We start from the raw sequence: 16547 nt of genomic DNA, 5'->3' as shown, positions 1-16547 counted from the left end.
GAGTCACATTCAAGTGTAAAGGGAAGAACAGATTCCATGGTTGTAACTGCAGAAGTAATGAAATTCCCTTATAAGCCCATGTTGCCTCATAATAATGGTACAATATTGAAGCTCAAGTTTGTTAAGTAGCAGAGACTCAATACACTATTCATAGTGAAGCTTTCCCGGGAAAAGACCCCAGTGTGTATTGAATATTTTAGTATTTTCTTAGAAATGATTAGTTTTTTAATTACTTTAAGTAGAGGGGGAAAAAAAATCAACCCTTTCATGACTCTTCAGGTAAGGGGTAAATTATAATCCTTTGGAGTTGGGAGGGAGGTTGGAGGTTGGGTAGAAGCAAGATTTTACCAAATCCTTAATATTGTCCTTTACTTTCCTCCCACATTGAATTAAATGTTTCTTAATATGCATAATGAAATCATATACAGAAAAGTATATGTGGTGAAACTGTTGTATGCCATTACTTATAATGGAGGAGTTCGGAGGGTAGAAACAATATAAAGAAAAAGAATCATGCTGCACATTTTTTATAGAAATCTGAATTGCCACTCACTGTACATAAGTGTATTTTTAAGTTAATTATTTTCAGCTATTTTGTGACTATTTTTAATAGACTTATATTTTCAAAATTAAAGTTCAGAAGCTATACAATTCTGTATTGCTCTTGGCATTTAATAGGCATTTTTATTTTATTTACTGATCTGTAAAAGCATTATTTTAATTAATTTAATCATCAAAAACATTATTTTAATTTATTTAAACACCTGTGTTATTTGGGTTGTGTTTCTCCTCCTTTTCTGTGCTATAAATAGGCCAATATGTACATTCTCATATCTAACTCTACATATCAAATATATGAGTATATTCCTGTAAGTGAGATTCCAAAGCAGGCCATTTTTGTAGATTTTTAAAAAACTATTCTTGAAAAAGCAATGTAAGTGCTTGTGAAACATGCAGTACAAATGGAACATGGTGAAAAGTCATTCTACTTCCCACCCTGTACCGTGGCTGCCTTCCCCAGAGACAACTTCATCCCAGACTCTTACGTGTGCTTTCAAAAGAGGCTACAGCATGGAACTTTTAAAGGTTCTGGTACATTTTTGCCAATTTGTTTTGGTCAACTTCCCATCAGAAGTACCTTATAAGAAGAAAAGCAAAGAAACAGAAGATAATGCACCCCAGGTGGCATTATTTGAACTCCAAAACCAGGTGTGGTATCAAGTTTCTAAAGCCAACAAATCCACTTTGCCTTTTTAAAACTATTAATAGTTTGAGTTATGGTTAACACTCATAATGGAAAGAAATTTGACTTCTTTCAGTGTGACCTTTCAATATGTAACAACAATTTACCAGCAGCAAAATTGAGGGCCCAGACATAACCACCTAATGCCAGGGAAAAAATACGACTGAAGACAGAATCTTCCAGGAGCACTGCCTCTGGGACACAATGTGCAGGCACTTAGCAGTGACCTGTGAAATTCAGGCAAATCATGGTGCAAACACTCTGCTGTGCATCATGGGTGTGCAGGTGTTTGTGTACGTTGTGAGAGATTAAAGCACCACCAAGCACCCTACCTGGCATAACCTCTAGTGTAAAACTTTTCAACATTCTGTCCATTCAGGTTAGGTCTATCTAGTTTATTATTTACACAAGTTTTTTTTTTCCTTTCCTTTTTAATTTCCCTGCATTAGAGAGAGATGAAAGAGCAACTACTTAGTAAAACTGAACTCTGAAGACATAGGTTTGAATATAATTGAAACAAGACCTGCATTGCTAGGTAGGGAATTTCTGTCTCTGGGTTCTTAATGTCTAAGGCGGTCATCTGAAAGTTTAGCTTGGAGGGCCCAGGTCTAAAACAAAGATTCCTTCACCTCTGGAAGAGGTGGGCAGAACTTGTTCCTGGACTTTGTTCTGGTAGACCTACCTTACTAAAGATTTAGCAGATATGTATACACAAGTTCACTGAGGCACACGTGTGCACATCCATGCAGACATATTCCCATTTATACACAAGTGTACTTACATGTATACATATGTACCCATAAACACATGCACACACTCACCTTTGTAAGCATGCCAGCCTTGAAAGTCAGTAACTTATCCACTGAAAGGAAGAAAGAACTGGAATGCACCCTTAAGTTTCTGAGGTTTCGTTTGGACTTGAGTATGTACTATCAAAGAAGAAAGAGGAAAAATGTACTAACAGTTTGTTATTCCTTGACAATCAGCATTTTTAAAAAGTCCCCAGTTAATGTGGACTCATTAATGCCCAGATGCCCATAATCTATTTGTTCTATTTAGCTGAGCTCTCGAATGCTCAAAAAGATCTCAGAATGTACACACCCCCTCCCTCCTCTCTGATTTTGTTCTTCTGATATGAATTGTAGGAGCAAAGTAAATAGAGGGCTCTGTTAGAATTTCCTTTTTTACAAATGAGCCATAAAATTGTCCATTAATCAGTTCTACCTCCCAGGGGCCAGTTTGCATTGTGGAGGTTTCCTTTTCCTTCTCGCATCTCCATTTTGTTGAAGGGATTACTCAAAAGAGAGAAAGAAAAAAAAAAAAAAAGGCACACAGCAATAAGCCCCAAAGAACAAGCTTTACAAAACCAGATTTTTTCCCTCTTTTTTCTAAGCTGCGTTTGGCCTGAGCCAGATTCTCATCCTTCAGCACCATTCAGAACTTGAAGATCCAACAGGCAGCAGGCACCCTCCTCGCCCACCGGCTCGCTGTTTGCCTGCCTATATATCTGCACTTTCTTCCTTGAGCCAGATTTTTTACCTTCAAATACAGAGACTGTGCAGGCATCATCAAGAGATAGGTTATTTTTGGATATTTATTAGTTCAATTTTAAGTTCAATAAAGAAGGAAAAAAGACTGCCTACATGGGCACAGATAAGACAGTCACAGAAGGGCCTTCTTTGCTTAGTTTGGGGCTGCTGGTCTTTGTTAGCATTCGAACTTCACTTCCCCGCTCTCATTTGTATTTTGTCCTTTATTTACACTACACATAAAACTTCCATCAGCTGCCCTAAGGATATCTTTGTTTTCTTCACTTTTTAAAAAAGCTAAACTGTTTGCCTAACCTGGGGCTGGGTCGGGGGAGGTGGAGAGAGCCAACAAAGTTTTTTTATTTCCAAGGGACAGTCACCCCAAGGTTAACCTGGAAGCCAAGCAGTTTTTAAAGGTTCCTCTCTCAAAAGGCGAAGCTAAATGATAGACTGTGGAATCGCTGCGGAAACTAGAGTTATTTCCCCTGGACGGGCCCCATCGTGAATCTGTGAGACGGCATCTAAAAGCTCCTTAAATAAGCAGAGTGTATCTAACTAAGAATTCCTTTCCCTCGGTCATTAATGTTGCTTAGATAGCACCCTCAGTAAATTAAACCCAATGGCCTGCATTGATTAATCATTCCAGAAACTTCTGAGAAAAGATATGGGTTTCAGGATCATTTTTCTATTCCTAAGAGGGTTCATTTATGCCCATAAAATTCTGGAATGTCTGGACCTGTATTTGATATGAGTCACTCACACCCACTGAACCATTTCTCTCCCTCAGTGACGACAGAAGTGTGAGTTCCGTGAATCACTGATTTCGTTAGCTCGAACATGTTGGATTTTGTTCACATACCTCAAGACTTTATTAGCCTACCTTATTTTATATGTCCTACAGGCTTTGGCAGTTTTGCACATTTCGTTTACACCCGTTGGCTCCCATAAAATAAGAACCTGCTGAAATCAAAAAGGAATTTCTCTTAATCTCTTTAATATGAACGCTTGGACGTCTGACAGTACCTGCTGCATCCCACGGCATTCCGTTTACGCGGCTCGCAGCTCAGGGCTCCTCTGACTCGGTATCTGTTCCGTCCAAGCTGCAAGAAATCTCTCCGCTTCTGGGCGGATGGGAAGGCAGGTCAGGTGGGCTGTGGGGAGCAGGAAGCTGTGTACAGACTGGCAGCCAACAGAGACCTTCATTATGCGTATTTCCCTAGGCTCCTGGGTCTCACCCAGGAAAAGCATCCTGCAGAAGGAGAGGATGAAAGACCAGTGCATGTGGCAGGGCAGCCGTGGCTGGAAGAGAAGCTGCCAAGTCTACTCCAGGCCCCACAGGTTTCTGCGGGCTCCCGAGGAACTTAACCTTGATTTACCTCTGGACCAGCCAACTACTGCTGAGCTCCTCGGCGAGGCAAATCACGTGAGTCTTCTTTGAAACAAAAGGTGCCTTTTAGGCTAACACGGGCAGGCCCTGGCCTCATTCTCTATCCCATTATTGGAAACCGAAAGTGAGTCCTGCTCAAACACCTTCTGGGAGTAGGTGAAAATCTCAGATAATCCACCTTCCCGGTGTAGCCATCCTACTAACTCTTTCCTTATTGACCTTCACGGGGGAGGAAGGTTGTTCTTGGACTGGGTGGCCGCAGTACAAGCATACTCAGACCTCACTCCGTGCTGCAAAGGAAACGCGGCGCCTTTGCTTCTCTGCAGCGGCACTAATCTAACTCACAAACCCCGCCACACGCTTGCAGAGAAGGTGGGGAGAATACCCTACATATAGTCCACCCAAGTCAGCAAGGTAAACTGTTTCTTTCCGCACGAGGGAAATGCCCAGTTTTTCAAGGGTCTTCTCATTGCCAGGGTTTCTCTCAAAGATGGTGCCTGGAGGTTTGGGGAAGGGGGGCCCAGGATGGGACATGGCTGATGAACCTAGAGTGTGCTCCTCTAACCCAGTGACCCAAGCACCACAAACTGGATGGCTTAGAACAACAGCTTGTCTCGCAGTCCTGGAGGCTAGATGAGATGTCGGAAATCAAGGTGTTGTTAGGGCCATGCTTCCTCTAAAGACCAGGGAGGAATCTGCTCCATGCCTCTCTCCCGGCTTCTGGTAGCAGCTTGTTGGCAACCCATGGTGTTTTCTGCCTCAGTCATCATGTGGCGTTCTCCGCCCCCCCCCCCATGTGTGTTCAAATTTCCTCTTTTATATAAAGACCCCAGTCGTATTGAATTTGGGCCCACCATAATCCAGTTTGAGCTCATTTTAATGAATAACATCTTCAAAGATCTTGTTTCCAAACAAGGCTATGGTTACAGTACTGGAGGGTGAGAACTCGAATTTTTTTCTTTTCTGGGACACAATTCAATCCATAACTGGCTGGACTCTGAAGTGGGGTCCCACTTCTGCTCTAACTGGGACCATGGTCTACCGAGGTGTGGCTATGAATCCCAGAGGGACCCTGGCCAGGAGATCTGAGCTGTGGCCCTCTGCCACTCCTTCCCACCACGGCACCCTCATCCGGCATCAGCAGCACGCAGGACCTTCCAGATGCCTTTCTCATGGCAGTAAATCCAGAGAAGATTCTTTGAGCAGGCTTTGGCCCTTTCTTTGTCTAAGCATGTGGATGCTGATGGAAGCATGAGTAGATCCATGTTTTGAAACTTATACAATTTTGAGGGGCATGTTTAAGGAAAAAAAATTACAATATTATAAATACAAAATAGGTACAAAAGTTAATATTTAGAGTGAAAAAATAATTCAAAAGAAACTAAAAAAATATTTAAACTAAAAATTACCACAAACATACAATCCAGGAAAAATATCTTATTTTTTGTTATATTGTTCTCTGACTCACATCTGTAATTTTTCCCTATAATTCTGGCTGCAATGTTTTGATTGCTTCTTTATAAGGCAATGATTTTATATTGTTTTCCATTGAGAGTCTAGAAATAGTATCAGTTTTGATCTTCTGTGGTTGATCAAAATTTGCTTTTAGTATTGGTAGTTTAAAAGGTTAAATTCAACTTCAAAACCTGTTATTGAGAATGTCATATAAATTTGTAAAATTGTTGTCAAATTTCCTTCATGTAGGAGCTCTAACGTTTTGAAATATTTCATTGTCTTGGGCAATGATAATCTTAAATGCTTTGAATAGATAACATTCATAAACCAGTTAAGTTGTTAATTTTAATGGGGTAGTAGCACAGTTGAGTTTCAAGTTATAAATGTCAGTATTTTGTATCACATTAGCAAAAAATTTAAACTGCTCCAGTCGTCTTTATATTCAATAGTTTTTAATTCAATAGTTGAATTATCAAACAACTCAAGAGCCTGTTCATTGTTGCAATAAGAAATGTATCTCTTCTTCATATATGAATTGGAAAAAATATATTATAGTTTCCTTCTTGGTGTTGGCATAATTTCTATTGAATTCATAGAAATTTGAAAATAATTTCATTGTATAGTTTATTTATAATTATATATGCCACATTATTGAGCAAATCCCTGGAAGGAGAGAATTTCCATTTTGGGTAGGTATCAATGAACATTAAATCCTCCAGTAGAATGCTACATAAATAGGAAACTATTTTGCAGGTTAGCTTCTGGTGCTGACCCCTTTACACCTTGTTTACCCTTCACTGCTCACATATCTCTACTGAGAACCAGAATATGAGAATTCTCTGGTCTTACCTGGCGATATCACAACACCAGTTGAGTCTGTGTAGTATAGCTCTAGTCTTTCCAATGCAGGATGCTTACGAAAACTTAACCTACACAAGAAGTGCCTGTGAATTAATTGCATATCTATATTCTACTAAGCCCAAACAAACACTTCTCCAACCTATTTCCTTCTAGACAGATCCCAACATTACCCAACACTTAATGCCACCTGGTAGGAGGGAAAGTTGTTGTTAATATGCCTTATTTTTGTGAACACATTGCTAGGGACTCTTGTAGCCTCTGCAGATTAAGCTTCATTAATGCCCCCATAAAGTCAGCTCTCTGGGGAGCCTGCAAGCTGAGTCTGACAGAGGTGTTCCAAGGGAGCTGGGCCACAGAGGGCCGTCTGGCCAGGGCGAAGGTAAGACAAGGGGTACATTATCTGTAGATAATTTATGAACAATAATAAAACTGAATAAAAAATGCTTTGCTTTTTATTATCACCATAAGCTGGCAATTCTAAAAAACGTCAGTGATTAAAATGTTTTCCTTGCCCCCCAAAAATATTTTGTCAATTTCTAAACAACTGCTGCAATTGGGTTTTAGTAATGCAAATGTAAGGTTCAAATTAGCAAATTTTTATTACTTGTCTTTTCATAAACATTGCGTTTTACATGAAAATTTGTGTGGAAAATTCCTAGCTATGCAATCAACCCCTGAAACAGACAGGGCTCCCCATATTCCTTTTGATAGTAAGTTCATAAGTTTTTTGATGTTTGATTTTTGATAGTAAGCTCGCAATGTCTCGAAACTCTTTGAGCTTGCTTTGGGCAAAGGTCTTATCTACATATCCTGTGGTATCGTATACCTAGCCTGTGTTTAGACAGTAGATGCAAAAGTGACAATAAGAGAACAGTGATTATGAGAGCGATCTATGATGAATTCCCTGGGGAGTATTTTTTTTAATGGAAATGTTTTTTTATTTCAGAGACACGTTAAAGGCACTAGAATCTATGCCAAAAAAAAATAAAGGCACGGACAAGAATGCAGTTTCTTGAATATCTTGTGAAATGGATTTTTCATGAATCTCTGCTGTGCATATTTATATGCTTATGACTTTTCCTACATATTTGTGTATTTCTTGCTTCAGGTGAAAGAAACTTTTTGAAATTAAAATTATCAAAACTATTGCAAAGTGTTTTATGATATGAAAAGATCAATTTTGACAAAGTCATTGACAAATTTATATGGGAATATTCCCCCCCTTTTTTTTTCAAAAAAGGCATTAATATAATTAAAAGCGGCTTTTCATGTAATTAAAAGTGTATTCCCTATCCAACAAAGGACTTATATTAAGAATAAAGAACACTCAAAACTAAAAACAAGCAACAATCCAATTTAAAAATGGGCAAAAAGGATATACAAACACTTCTCCAACCTATTTCCTTATGTGCAGATAAGCACATAAAAAAGATATTCAAAGAAGTCTTAGACTATAGAAAAGCTGAAGCTAAAATGAGATATTACTAGACACCTATCAGAACATCAGAATGGCTTTTAAAGAAAAAAAAAATAGTGACAACTCTCAATGTGACAAGATTGTGGAGAAACTAGACCACTGGAACATCGCTGGTGGGACTGAACAATGGTACTGCCACTGAAAAACAATTTGGCAGTTTCTTATAAAAAAAATATGCAATTACCATGTGATCCAGCAATTGAGCAATTGCAGTCTTGGACATTACAGAGAAATAAAAACATATATTCACAAAAATCTGTACACAAATGTTCATAGTATCCTTATTTAAAATAGTTAAAAGCTGGAACAAATCAGGATATGCTTCAACAGGGGACTGGTTAAACAAGCTGTGGCACATATACCATGGAATACTGCTCAGCAATATAAAAGGAATAAACTCTTAATCCACACAAGAACCTGAATGAATCTTGAATGAATTATGTTCAGTGGGGGAAAAAAGGCCAATCCAAAAGGCAACAACTATATGAGTCCATTTATATAACATTTTTAAAATACAAAATTTTTGGAAAGGAAGACTAATTAGTGGTTGCCAGGGTCTAGAGACCAGGGTGGGTGGTGGGGGTGGTGGTAGAGAGGGATGTGGGTGTGGTTAGAAAAGGGCAACAAGATGGATATTTTTCGTGTTGAAATTGTTAAATATTTCACATTTTGACTATGGTCGGGATACATGAACATACATAGGTGATAAAATTATATGTAATTTAAAATACAGGCACACATAAATGAGTACAATAAAACTGGGGACATCTGATTAAAATTGTTGTATCAATGTCCATATCCTGGTATAATGCAAAATGTTACCACTGGGAGAAAGGAGGAAACCTGAACAAGGGATCTTTCTGTATTATTTCTTATTAGTGCATGTGAATCTATGATTACCTCCATAAATTTTTCAATTAGAAATACATCAATGTTATTAACAATATTAACCCCTTTATTTCCTTTTACATACTGTAATATCTCTTTTTTTATTGGCATAATTTTATGTACCTAAATGTCAATTAAAGAGCATTTTTTCTGTTTCTTTTTTCTGACAATTTATATTAGATTTATTAATATTTAGTTATTCTCACTGAAAGTAATTTTGCCATATATAGCAGAGTAGAATTTTTATCCACTCCAGTTGTCAAATATGCTGGGTACACCACTGTTTACAGAGACCTAAGAAGGAACTGGGCCAAAGGCTTCCTGCCCTCATCATTTCCTTTAATCCACCTATGCATATTGTCCATACTGCTGTAGGAAATATAGATAAATTGCAGGCTTCTGGGGCAAGGGAGAAGGGGAAGCTCGAAATTGACTGCCTTGATCTTTCTTTGCCTCCTTTTCTTTGTCCCATAATCCAACCAGGACCTGATGGGCTTTCCCCTCTTTCTCTAATTGCCTGGCTGAGATCTCCCTTGGGTAAGACACAAAGATCAAGCCCAATTGATATAACTCTTGATTTGCCAAAGAGTGAGATAAGGGAATTTAGAAAATCCATTTCTCTTTCCCCAGCACCTGCTTCCAAACCTATTGCTTGCTGAGGTCTGGAAAATACTTTTGGGAGTAACAAAAAGAATATTTACCTCTTCCTTTTCCATTAGTTCCATCATATTCATAATCCCTTCCTTCTCCATTTCCTTTCCACCTACCTCCTCCTCCCAAATACCTACCCCCACCCAAAGACTGGCTAGAGAGATCTGGCAAACAGAAATGCAAAAGAAATGCATTTGACCTCCAGGAAACAAAACTCTTGGCTTCTCCTCCTGCACTAATCCTCCATCTCAGCCTCATTAGTGGTTCTCTTCTGGTTGGAGAGTGGGAGAGCCCTTTCCTACACTCTTTACATTCCTTCACCAGTGGTCACAACAGATTTTTAACTCCAGTTCAGACCTCACTCTGAAATGCCAAGTTCCTATATTCAAATGCCTATTAGATATCTCCACTGAGAGGTTTAATAAGCATCTTAAAATTGACATATTCAAATCTAAACATTGTATCTTCACCCCGAAATCTGCTCCATCCACAGCCTTCCCCATCTCAACTGACGGCAACTCCATCTTTCCAATGGCTCAGGCCAAGAGCTTGGAGTTATCTTTGACTCTTCTCTCTCTGTCACACCCAACACCTAACACCCAACCTGTGTGCTCTGCCTGCTAAAACATAACCAGAATTCAACTTCCTGTGCCTTCACCACTCCAGCATGAGCCATCATCATCTCTCACCTGGATTGCTCTGGCAGCCTTCATTCTGGTTTCCTTGCTCCACCTTTGGGCACCCACATAGTCAGCAGCTGGAGTGATCTTTTAAAATTATATCCTGGATCATATCTCATTTCTGCTCAAATACTCCCAGTGGCTCCTCATTTCTTTCCAAATAAAAGTAAAACTGCTTACACTGGTTTCCAAGCTACACACAGCTGACTCCTCCTAAAATGTTGTATGAATTCAAGAAGGCCCACAAAATAGAAAAATGGCAACAACAACAAAAAAAACACCAAAAACCAACAAACAAAAAACAAAAAAAACACACAAAACCTTTGTTTCTCTACTACTAATTCTAATAATGCATCCTAAGGAGATAATCATAAACAAAGTCTAAGAGTTACACATATTCTTCAGAGTATTGTTTATACAACTACAGTGGCACCCACAACAGCTGACATTAATTGAGTGCTGCTTACATGCCATTTTTAAATGCTTTCAAGTGAATTAACTTAGTCCTCACAAAATTTCATAAGTTATTTCCTATAGCTGTCCCCATTTTATAAATGGGAAAACTAAGGCATTGGCAAGTAAATTAACTAGACAAAGTCATGGAGACCGGAAAGTGTAGAACAAGGCTCTAAAACCAAGCTGTCTGCTAAGATCACATTATTCTCAAGCAAATAACCAGAAATCACATAAATGTCCAGCAATATAGGTCTGGTGAGTTAAATAATGTATAACTACATAAGGGAACCATAGAACATGGTATTCTCTAGCTTCACAATGACATGAGAAGGCATTTGTGCTACTGTTTAAGTGAAAATTACTAGATTATGCAGAATAACCTCGATTAAATGAGTGCACATAGATATAAATTTAAAAAAACGTGTCAAAAAGAAATGCCTCAAAACATTAATGAAGAATTTTTCACAATGGCCCAGTTACTTGAAGCATGTTATATTCTTCAATAAACTTCCTCTTCTTTTATATATTTCTTCTGTATTATTTCAGAACCAAGAAATAAACGTATTTTTACTTAAACTGTTTTTTTCAAGATTTCTAATTAAATGGCTATACAGTAATACCATATGAAAACGATCATGAAGATCAAGGTAATATTTAATAATGATATGACAGGAGTTTCCAAACTGTTACCTACTCTAGAAGGTTTTCAAATTTACCCACATAGTCCCCAAATTTCAAAAAATCTTATTTACCTCAAAATAATGCCTTTATTCATTTTTTTATCCATCAAAAAAAAGACCCAAAGGCATAGAACTGCGATATGTTTGCCTCTATAAACAAACAGGAACAACCACCCCAATTTACCAGAATCCCTACCAAAGCTGGGAAACATTATTCTGAATTTAGTTAGATGAAACACAGTATCGCTGGGTATTTCCAAATGTTGGAAATTACTTGAAGATTCTCATTTCTCCCTTTACAGAAACTCTTAAATTTGAAGGTACCTCTGAAAGTGACTGGGAAAAACTGGTACAAGAAAAGCAGGATGGAACGCTGCTGCTGCCTTTGAAGTTCTCCTCAGTTTGGAATGCATTCGGCGGTGGAGAAGAGAACACCCACCCGTCAGAGCTGGGCGCCATCTGACGTGCATGTGCACACCTGCCCTGACTCCCTTACTCCTTCCACAGCCCAGGAGAGGAAAACAAAGTACAAAGAAACGGAGGAACAAAGATGTTAGGAAACATACAGCTATTCAATGGCGGACCTGGGATTTATACCCAGGCATGTGGCCTGCAACACACCCCCCGTTCCCCACACACCCGTCTGTCTTCTCTTAACCAACACTATCCTGTCTCCAGAAGAGGGACGGAGTCCCCACATTACCCAGAAAATCAATCATCATAATGCTCCATCTTGGCGGTGGTACCTGCACACAGTGGGAAGCATCAGAAACCCAGAAGTCAGCTTTTATTTCTTTTAATTTAAAAAGGGAGCCATTTGGGAGCTTTGCTAATGCAGCACTTTCTCCACCTTTCTGTCTGCAGTAAGGTTGAAATGCCTTTCTCCTCGCAGGCAAGAACCTACAAATGAAACAAGGAGACACAGTTGCTCTCGGTGAGCTACTTGAAGGGCAGATGATTCCTGGTCCCTCCATTACCATGTAAATAATTAAACACCCTGAGGCTGCAGCTGAAGTTGGGAGGTCTGTGGAGGCAATTTGCTTTCAGTATTGGTGAGTGTAAAACTTGGTCAGTCATTAGCTCCTCCTAGTGGCTTTTTGGCCTTCATTCAGGAGGCGGCAGAGGTGTTGCTAACTTTGAGGTACAGAAACCTTGATTGATGAGAAGCCTGAAGTTTTCTCTCAAGTGACAAGACCTTTTCTCACCTCTCAAGCCACATGGCATTTCCACTCAATAGGAGCTGCGCCACCCCTGGATGCCAAAACAGATTTGGTCAACAAACCTCTTTGCTTTGTAACCAGGACTCGGCATCCTATGGTCAACCTTATGTGGCATCTGTGATAGACTGCCAATCAACGCTTTAAGTAGAATTCCCTACAAATAGAGCCCAACCACAATGATTTCTTCTGCTGAAGATGACTAGAGACATGGATAATCCAAAAGGGCAAATAATGCATTGGCAATTTAAATTTCTCTTTTAATTATATTTTGCTCCTGCATTTGAATGAAGATGCATCTACCACACTGAAGTTTATTCACTTCAAATAAAATAACAAGGCCATACCTGCAGGAAAAAAATAGAAAGAGGCTGGGAAACGGTCCAGTTTCCCCATCATGCCCTCCTACTCAAGTCCTCTGTGGAAATGAATCCACATCCTGCATCAATAGCTCTCTTTCAGAGTGATGCAAGATTTCGTCAAACTCCAAACATTCACTGGATTAGGTGAAGAAGTTCAATGTTTGAGCTTCAAAGGACTTCTTGGCAAAAATAAGTAAACAGAAGGAGCAGAGTTGTCAACAGAACTCTGTGTAGAGTGGGCATAATAAACTTGAAAGTATATTTTCCTTGGATAAACCCAAGCTAAAATAATCTACCCATGATAGATAATCCAGTGTAGAAAGAAGTAGGCAGATCATCAAGTATTGAGAAATTAAAAATTAGGGAAATCTATTCTATCAGAGTGTAAGTATAATTAAAAAGGATGACAGCCATGGTCAATTTTATTATTTCCACCAGTAGGCATTAAAGTTCTGCCTTTTTTCTTTGGTTTGTCAGTGACATCATTATAATAGAGAGGTTATTCCAAAGATTTGGTATTTTTACCCATCCAACATTATTTAGAACATAAGAACACATGCATGTACATGCCCATGTGTATGCAAGTAGACATATGCAAATAGACATACACATGCACACATTACCCTGGGGCAGTTTTAGAGCTTTAAGAATTATTTGGATTGCCCTGGAATTCCAGAAGCCTGAGCAAATAGGCTGCGACACTGGAAGATCTTAAAGAGTTACTATAATGTCTATAAAAGAGTAGACTCTGGAGTCAGCTAGGGATGTGGGTTAGTTTCCTCACTGTACCCTTGAACACCGTTTCCACTTAAGCAAATTTCGTGAGATATCTGTAGGCTCCAGTCTGTAAAAGGTCATTAGTAACAACTAATTCACAAATCTGTCTGTGGAAATGGAATGATACCACAAATAAACTGTTTAACTGTGCCTGGTACAAATCAAGAGGTTCAGAATCCTCAGTGTCTCTACTTTCTCCTTCTTAACAAGTTCTTATTCTGGTGACTCCCCAGAGAGGTAAGTAAAAGTTGACATGCTCCTGAGAATTCTAAGATCTCTGGAATATTCCTTTCCTATTGTCCGGTCTCGAATGGTCTGGAACCTCCTATTAATTTTTCGGGGGGAGGGAGTGCTCATATCTGGGAGTGTCCTTGGACTTTACCCATTGGTATCCTTTCAGAATAGGTCCCTTGACCCCACCTGTCTCCCACACTCAGTCACTTCAAGAAGTGTGTTCTTGAAGTCTGTGACTCTCTCCTAAGCTCAGATCATATGTCCTTCTTCCTTGATCCATTCAGGCAACAATCTCATGTGCCAAGCCCTTTACTGGGAATCTGATGATGCATAAGACAAGCAGTGTTTCTACCTTAATGAAGCTCATGTTTTTGAGGAGACAGAAAAGAATCAAGCAGGCACACGAATGCTTTAATTATAACATATGACACGGTGGCAAGCACTGTGACGGGCTCCATTAGAAAATGGAGATGCAGACGTGGTAGAGTGGCCTGGAACCCGATAGGATGGTCAAGGAGGCTTCTGAGGAGGGGCCAGCCACGTGAAGAGCAGGGGACAGGCTTCCTGGCAGAGAGAAAAGCTGGTGCAAATGCCTAAGGCAGGAGGGAAACCAGAACCGACTGCTGCTGTAGGGGACTTTTCCCGTGAAACTGCCTGGGGATAGGTTAAATCGTTAGATTCTCCATGTAGACTTGACTTCCACTCTTCAAGTCCCCCTGTTCTTCCCTGAGGCCTTCGCTGAATATGTGCTCTCCTCAGAATAGGCTGCTGTCACTTCTCTCTCTGTTTTTTTGTTGTTTAATTTTTTTCAAAGTTTTCTCCCCGTCTATCAAGGACTATTGAATCAGCTGGATCCCCTTTCTTTAACTGCAAACACTAGAGGTGAGTATTGCCAGGATTCCTATTTCCGTAGGTCGCTGTTCTGCATTTTGCTCCGGTTATTTGTGTAACTTTGCTGCTGTTGCTCCTGTGGGGAAAGGCACGGACCACGCCTGGCTCCAGGCTCCAGGGCGCCCACAGCACCTCCCGGCCACCTCGCCTCCGGGCAGGGGGCCCTCTCGCAGGCTTCGCAGATGACAAGAGCCTTCCACAGGCAGCACCTCCCCGGGAGACGGGCCCCACAGAGGCTGGCTGGGGGAAAAGCTGCGCGGCCGCCCGCTTTCAGCAGGGGTCTCAGCGACCTGGCCTGTCCCCCGCCGGGCAGCGCACGGCGTTCTCCCGGCGGCCGCTCCCCAGCCTCCGCGAGCTCTCCTGGGCACCGTGCCCACCCTCCCCCTCACCTTGCACTTCCTCCTCCCTCCCTCACCCCCCACGGATCCCGCGCTGACGGGCGAGCCTCGCCAGGCTTCTGTCCCAGGGAATCAATCAAAAGCTACCTGCCCACACAGCACAGCGCTCTCCTCTGCTCTCACCAGGCTGTTGCCTCCGACGTTTCCTGCAGGACCAGACCGAGCCCGCTCGGCGGCCCCCAGCCTCCTGCTCCCCGTCTGGACGCCGGCCTGTGTCAGCGCACCCGCCTCCCCCGGCAGCCCCGCCAGCCCTGGTCCCCTCATTTCCCTGGGCTGCGGGCAGCTGGACCCAAACTTCCCCTGTGGGTGCTCTCTCCCGATTTGAATGGGCTCCCAGTCCCAACGGGCTCCCTGAATCCTTGGCTTGCAGCAGCTTGTTCCTTGCAGTCTTCCAGCTACGGGATCAGATCAGCCATCAGCTCACAAAAAAAGAAATTCGGTTCAGTGAGGCCTTTATCAAAACCCCCTCAAAAGGCCCTAGGTGCGGACTGTGCCTGCTGGCCTTGGCACTGTCTTCCAGCCCCCACCCCACCCCCAGACTATCTTTCCTCCTCTCGGTGAGAGTGTCCCGGGCTCAAGAACCCAGAGGAATTGATGCATGTATTTCATTTTGAATTTTCTAAAGCTTTTTTTCCTTTTTAGCCAAATCCTTCCCTTTCTGCCTGAAACAAAGAATCCCTTTCTTTTTTTTTTTTTTTATTTATTTTTTTAATTACATTATGAAAAATATGAGGTCCCATTCAACCCCACCGCCCCTGCCCCCCCACTCCCCCCACAGCAACACTCTCTCCTATCATCATGACACATCCATTGCACCTGGTAAGTTCATCTCTGAGCATCACTGCACCCCATAGTCAATGGTCCACATCATAGCCCAGACTCTCTCACGTTCCATCCAGTGGGCCCTGGGGGGATCTGTAATGTCCCGTAATTGTCCGTGAAGCACTATCCAGGACAACTCCACGTCCCGAAAACGCCTCCACATCTCATCTCTTCCTCCCGTTCCCCACACCCAGCAGCCACCATGGCTACCGTTCCCACACCCATTCCACATTTTCTCTGTGGACATTGGATTGGTTGTGTCCATTGCACATCTATGTCAAGTGAGGGCTTAGATTCCATATGGGTACTGGATGCACTCCTCCTGCTTCCAGTTGTAGACACTCTAGGCTCCATGTTGTGGTGGTTGACCTTCTTCAACTCCATGTTAGCTGAGTGGAGTAAGTCCAATAAATCAAAGTGTAGGAGCTGAAGTCTGTTGAGGCTCTGGGCCTGGGTGTCATATTATCAGTCCAGAGATTCAAATCCCCTACATATATCTTAAACCCAGCACCAACTACAATTCCAATAAAGTAGCATGC

This window comes from Dasypus novemcinctus, chromosome 7 (assembly GCF_030445035.2).
Source record: "Dasypus novemcinctus isolate mDasNov1 chromosome 7, mDasNov1.1.hap2, whole genome shotgun sequence".
In the NCBI taxonomy this organism is placed as follows: Eukaryota; Metazoa; Chordata; class Mammalia; order Cingulata; family Dasypodidae; genus Dasypus; species Dasypus novemcinctus.
Note: the sequence above shows the minus strand (reverse complement) of the source record.